A 5,000-nucleotide genomic window follows, 5' to 3' on the forward strand; every position below is an offset into this window, starting at 1 on the left:
CACGACATGTGCAGGGGCCACAGGTAGCGATGTCCATTCCCCGTCATCATCCCCACCATCTATTTCATTCTCCATTTCCATGAAATTCTCTATTTATTTTTGTGCGGATCAAGGTAAGAGATTCATGGCAAGGAAGTGGCAGGGATCGGATTCCCCATGGAGAATTTTAGTGGGATTTAAATCCAAGATTCATGGCAAGGAAGTGGCAGGGATCGGATTCCCCATGGAGAATTTTAGTGGGATTTAAATCCAAGAGTCACCAAGAGGAAGTGGCAGGGATCGGATTCCCCATGGAGAATTTTAGTGGGATTTAAATCCAAGAGTCACCAAGAGTTTTGAAGATGAAAGGCAAAGAATCTTTATACGAATAATGACTTTTTAAGGGTTAGGAATAGTGACATTGTTATGTCTCTGTTTAGTTTTAGAAAACCTTATAAATACATTTGTTATTACTATCGTAAGTGACATTGTTATGTCTCTGTTTAGTTTTAGAAAACCTTATAAATACATTTGTTATTACTATCGTAAAATGGTAAAGTAGAGCAAAGTAAAAAAAGAAAAGAAACAGAGAAGAAATAGAAGGCTTTTTCAGAGTGTTCTTTGTCTCCTTCTATCGTTAGTGTGTGGGACTTATTTCACAAATTTATGAGTTTTCGTTAACAAAATTATATCAAGCCAATGGCGAATGTGTGTCAAATTCTGCTACCGCGACTAGTGAAGACAAACTACGGGAATTGGAGCATTCATATGAAAGCTTTTCCCGGTTCTCAAGATGCATGGGAGGTGGTCGAAGAAGGGTTAGAAGAACCAAAAGATACCACGGGTTATACAGCGGCACAAAACAAGACGTTAAAAGAGGTGTGATCAAAGGATAAGGCGATACTATACATGTTGTTCCGAGCCGTTGACGAGTCGGGCTTTGCGAAGCTTGCCAATGCAACTACTTGAAAAGAAGCGTCAGAAACTTTAGGAAAAGTGTTCAAAGAAATCGATCGAGTCAAGCAAGTGCGTCTCCAAACTCTTCGTGACAAGTTGGAGAGCATGAAGATGAAGGAGTCAGAAAGTGTATCTGACTACATCACGCATGTACAAACTCTAGTTAACCAACTCAATCGAAATGGAGAAATGTTAGCCGAGACACGGGTTTTGGAGAAGATTTTAAGGTCATAACCAACAACTTTAGAATGTTGTATGCGCGATAGAAGAGTTAAAGGACCTAGCAACGTTCACAGTCGACGAGCTAGCCAGTTTTCTCGGGGAAGACGAGCAACGTAAGAAGAAGAAGGAGGAAACACTTGATCAATCACTTCAAACCAAGGCGTCAATCAAAGATTAAAAGGTACTCTACTCTTAAAATTTTGAAGGTAGAGGTTTTGATAGTGAAAGTAGTAAAAATGGTCACTGTGCTCAAGGAAGTAGTCATGAAGGATAATATAAGAAGAAGGGACAGCCGAGCCAAGCAAATTGGCATGGAAGAGGACGCAATGGAGGAAGAGGCAGTCGATCAATTTACTCCAACATTCAGTGCTACAAATGTCATAAATATGCACTATGCAAATTATTATAACTCCGACAAATGTTACAATTGTGGTAGAACATTCAGTGCTACTAATGTCATAAATATGCACTATGCAAATTATTATAACTCCGACAAATGTTACAATTGTGGTAGAGGGCCATTTTGTAAAAGATTGTCGAGCCGATAAAAAGGTGGAAGAAACAATCAACCTAGCCTTGGTGACGCAACAAACCAAGGTCTTAGGTCTTCTCTTGATGGCTAAAAATGAAGATCTGAAAGCGTAAGAACACGACGGAGAAAAAGACGATGGCGGTAGTTGTGAGGCGGTGAAAACCATTGGAAACGAGGGGATACACAGGGGATTCGGAAAAATCGCCATATTGGAGATGAGAAAATTGAAGAAGGAATCTGGATTGAACACGCAATTGACGAACGAGCCAAAGAAACTACCAGATCATCAGAAGGAGAATAGAGATTTAGAGCAACAACCAAAATCTACAGTGGATAAATCTATGGAGAAGTCTTAGTTGCAGACATTGAAATCCCTGAACGAGCGCATTTTGAAGGAGAAAGTAGAGATTGAAAAAGAAAAGAAAGCTTTTAGAATTGGAGATTGAAATCTTAGAGAAGAATGGGCTTAGCTGAGTGGGAGTTCTTTCTATCTCACACGGGAGAAGAAAGAGAATGGGAAAGTAATTTCTAAGCTTGTGAAAAAAATTGAAGAAGTATGGAGAAAGAGAGGAATGTTAATGGTAAGTCGTGGGTTCAAAACCAAGGTGCGTGCTGGAAAGTGAAATTCTTTACATTGAAGCGTGGCACCATACGGATCGAGTTGAACATCCTTCTAGTCAAACTTGGTTAGACGTGGGCGTGGGTCGGAAGAGCTATCGCGTGTCGAATATCGAATGGAGCCGAGTCACTTTACAACAAGCCTGACGCGTTATTCCACCTAATCGTCAATACGTGTCCCTCAGGCTTTCTGACACGCTTTCCCTCCCTCAAGTTGACACGTGACACGCTTTCCCTCCCGCAAGTTGAAACGTGGCCGCTTTCCCTCCCGCAAGTTGACACGTGGCCGCTTTCCATCCCGCAAGTTGACACGTGGCTTGCTGGCTATCTGACGCGCTTTCCATCCCACAAGTTAACACGTGGAAAATTTTCACTCTTCACAATGCGTCTGATGCGTTATTCCACCCAATCGTCAATACGTGTCTCTCAGGCTGTCTGACACGCTTTCCCTCCCGCAAGTTGACACGTGGCTTGCCGGCTGTCTCACGCGCTTTCCTTCCCACAAGTTGACACATGGCTTGTCGAAAAATTTTCTCTCATGAGAGTTGCAATACTGAATCTGGCCTTCAAAGTGAGTTCATTAACCTCCTTGTTCGTGAAAAGACTATAAGAAATCCAAGAATTTCATCTTTCTTAAAAGAACATATGGAACCGCCAAAATAAGTTCATTTACCTCCTTGTTTCTGAAAGAACTTTCAGAAATCCTCGAATTTCATCCTTCATTGAAAGAACATATCGAACGACTCAGATCTAAAGAAGAATTGTGAACGGCCGTATCATCGGTTTAAAGTTCGTACTGTTGTAACCCCGTATCATGTAAAGATATTATTAAGAATTAATAAAACTTGGCCTATGTAATTGTCGAACCTACGACCTCCACGTGTCCAAGGCCTTTTGTTCTTTTTTGCATCTGTTATTTTGGCTTTTTAACACGACAATCTTACAACTGAGCTTATTGGGCATAGATTTTATGCACATTATAGATTGTTAGCTCATAATCCAACCAATCAAGTTTCGTTTACATAACTTTATGCATAATAAACTTAAAAAAGTCATTATCTTCTAAAGTTCGTAGTGTTTTAACTCGTATCATGAAAAGATATAATTAAAAATGAAGGAAATTGGCACATGCAAGTGTCGAACATGCAACCTTCGAGTTATTAGCCCGATGCTCTAACCAACTAAGCTAATAGGCCATAAATTTTCTTGCTTGACAGACGCTTGACGTGTTATTCCACCCAATCGTCAATATGTGTCCCTCAGGCCGTCTGACATGCTTTCCCTCCCGCAAGTTGACACGTGGCTTGTCGAAAAATTTTCTATCATGAGAGTCACAAACTGAATCTGAGAAATCCTCGAATTTCATCCTTCATAAAGTCACAACTCAGATCTAAAGAAAAATTGGGAACAGCCGTATCATCTATTTAAATTCGTACTGTTGTAACCCCGTATCATGAAAATATATTATGAATAATTAATAAAACTTTGCCTATGTAATTGTCGAACCTACGACCTTTACGTTTTTTACACTACAATCTTACAACTGAGTTAAATGGTTATAGATTTTATGCACATTATAGATCGTTAGCTCCTAATCCAGCCAATCGAGTTTTGTTTACATAACTTTTTGCATAATAAACTTAAAAAAAAAAAACGAGTTTTATTTACATATCTTTTTGCATAATAAACTTAAAAAAGTCATTATCTTCTAAACTTCGTAGTGTTTTAACTCGTATCATGAAAATGATATAATTAAAAATGAGGGTAATTGGCCCCATGTAGGTATCGAACTTGCAACCTTTGCATTATTAGTACGACGCTCTAACCAATTGAGCTAATAGGCCAAAGGTTTTCTCACCTCACAATGCGCCTGACGCGTTATTCAACCCAATCGATAGGGTGTCTGATATGCTTTCCCTCCCGCAAGTTGACAAGTGGTTTGCCGGCTGTCTCACGCGCTTTCCTTCCCACAAGTTGACACGTGGCTTGCCAAAAAGTTTTCTCTCATGAGAGTCGAAATACTGAATATGGCCTTCAAAGTGAGTTCATTTACCCCCTTGTTCGTAAAAAGACTCTGAGAAATCCTCGAATATCGAACGACTCAGATCTAAAGAAAAATTGTGAACGTTCGTATCATCGGTTTAAAGTTCGTAGTGTTGTAACCCCGTATCATGTTAACATATTATTAAGAATTAATAAAACTTGGCCTATGTAATTGTCGAACCTACGACCTCCACGTTTTTAACACGACAATCTTACAACTGAGTTAATTGGGCAAAGATTTTATGCACATTATAGATCGTTAGCTCCTAATCCAGCCAATCGAGTTTCGTTTACATAATTTTATGCATAATAAACTTAAAAAAGTCATTATCTTCAAAAAAAAAATCGTAGTGTTTTAACTCGTATAATGAAAAGATATAATTAAAAATGAGGGAAATTGGCCCATGCAGGTCTCGAACCTACGACCTTTGCGTTATTAACACGACGCTCTAACCAACTGAGCAAATAGGCCATAGATTTTCTCGCCTGACAATGCACTTGATGTGCTATTCTACCCTATCGTTAATACATGTCCCTCAGGCTGTCTGACACGCTTTCCCTCCGGCAAGTTGACACTTGGCTTGCCGGCTTTCTCATGCGCTTTCCTTCCCACAAGTTGACACGTGGCTTGCCGAAAAATTTTCAGTCA

General features: G+C 39.7%; 2 non-coding genes across 2 annotated transcripts; both read right to left on the reverse strand.

Annotated features, from left to right (window-relative positions):
• Nucleotides 1-3,430: 3,430 nt before the first annotated feature.
• On the reverse strand, nucleotides 3,431-3,504 carry TRNAI-AAU. The gene has a single exon. It is a non-coding gene; the product is annotated as a tRNA-Ile (tRNA).
• Nucleotides 3,505-4,749: 1,245 nt separating this feature from the next.
• TRNAI-AAU lies at nucleotides 4,750-4,823 on the reverse strand. The gene has a single exon. It is a non-coding gene; the product is annotated as a tRNA-Ile (tRNA).
• Nucleotides 4,824-5,000: the final 177 nt, after the last annotated feature.

Source organism: Cucurbita maxima, unplaced genomic scaffold (assembly GCF_002738345.1).
Source record: "Cucurbita maxima cultivar Rimu unplaced genomic scaffold, Cmax_1.0 Cma_Scf00087, whole genome shotgun sequence".
Taxonomy (NCBI): domain Eukaryota; kingdom Viridiplantae; phylum Streptophyta; class Magnoliopsida; order Cucurbitales; family Cucurbitaceae; genus Cucurbita; species Cucurbita maxima.